Here is a 1,926-nt window from a genome sequence, read left to right as displayed (position 1 = left end):
GTAGTCTTGTATATATTATGTTTGTTTTATCCTTGTTTACATTGATTGACTATGCCACATCCGAGACATGAGGATATTGAAGACCGCATGGTATGATCTTTCCAATCTCCTTTTTCCTCTTTATGTTAATGACTATGTGGCTTTATTTTGATTGATGCGGTATAACAATGTGAACTTAGGACTTGCATTTAGTTTATTTGGCATATTAGTTGGTAGAATCATTTGCATTAGGATGCTTATATGTTAGTTGCATCATGGCATGTAGTTTGCATGTTAGAAAATTTTTGTGAAACCGTCTACTTGGGAAGCTCGACAAGTGAATATAGGCCCTAGTAGATGCCTTTTTCTTCTTAAGACTTTGCTTATTAGAATACTTGTAAAACACCCTAGGATGTGTCATGCTAGTATCCTTTGACCCATGGTTTAAGGCCTAGTCAAGAGTACCTTGTGGTGTGATAACTCCTTGGCTACCGTTTATTCCAAGGTGACCCTTGAAACCATGCATACATCCATCATCCATGTTCTACCACATTTTTGTCATCAAAGGGAATGGGCACAAAAAGAAATCAATTTGAGTTCAATGAAATGAAAAATGAAAGAAAGTTTGCAAAATTGCATCAAAAGAAAAGAGGAGCAAAAATAGACTCCTAAAAGCTTCAAATATAAGGCACCCTCCCTACATATGGGGTGACTTTGAAAATGTTCAAAAAGAAAATGCAAAGAAAAGTTGAAAGTTGTCAAGTGTTGAAATGCCAAAAATCAAAAAGAAATGGCAAAAAGAAAGTGTTCTCAAATGTTATATGCCACAAGAAATTTAGGGGAAAAAACAACAACAAAAGCAAACTCCCAAAATGAAACTCAAATTCTATCGATCCCTTTTCCATCTTATCCATTTTTGTGCATGGTAGAGAGGGGACGACCCTTCTTCTTGTCTAGGCAAGAGGGGGAATTCCGCGATCCTCCAGTGTTTCTAACACCATAGGGAGTCTACTCTTGACAAAAGCATTTAACGATTGAGGACAAAGGTACCCTAGCTTGACACATTTTGGAGGTGATTTATTGGTATCCTTCTAGGCTTAGTAGTTTGAACAAATTGCATCTATGAAGGATTGTGTACCCTTGAATTGCTTCCCTTGTAGATAATTTCCGCCACTTAGATGAGGAAAGTGGCTATTCTTTTGTAGATGCATCCATTACTTGATTTTGTGTGCTTAATGTTTGGATGTGTCGCCATTTTGGCAAGACCCACCTTGCCTTGCAAGAAGGCATCCTACCTCATGGTTGTCTTGTTGTGAGTTGAAGGGGCGGAGTGAGACCCGCTAATTGTCTCATATCGGCTATGTTATTAGGATAGTTTAAATAAAGGTCTAGTTTTTGTCACCTCTTTACTCGGGACGAGTAAAGGTTCGGTTTGGGGATATTTGATGTGAACATTATTTGCGCACATTTAGTCCCCTAATTTAGCCTATTTTGCATACTATTATAACATTCCATGGCCATTTTATCCTTCAAAACCTTCCTATTTGCTTTTCTATCGCATTTCATGTGTTTTGTAGAAAAGGAGATAATAAGGCGGAAATTCCCGTCTTTTGTGCATATTTGGAAGCCATTTGATGATATTAGATGGACTAGTATGAAGAGGAGGCAAGAATGATGTCCAAGTATGTAGGAATAAAGAGTTTATAGAAGGCTCATAAGGGTTAAAAGCAAGGATGACGAGAAGGAAGCCACTTATGAAGAAATTGCTCGAAAACCGAACCAAGGGTTGCTCCTTTGGCTCTAAAAATATGCTAGATGGAACGGTGTCGAAAAATCAAGTGATCTAGGCTTTTGAATCACTCCAATAGGAGTCCGGATGAGGAAATAACGTCCGTTTTACAATTCGAGCTCAAGATACAGCTCAACCCGCTCGGGTCAAATTCAACC

This window comes from Silene latifolia, unplaced genomic scaffold, assembly GCF_048544455.1.
Source record: "Silene latifolia isolate original U9 population unplaced genomic scaffold, ASM4854445v1 scaffold_57, whole genome shotgun sequence".
NCBI lineage: Eukaryota > Viridiplantae > Streptophyta > Magnoliopsida > Caryophyllales > Caryophyllaceae > Silene > Silene latifolia.
Note: the sequence above shows the minus strand (reverse complement) of the source record.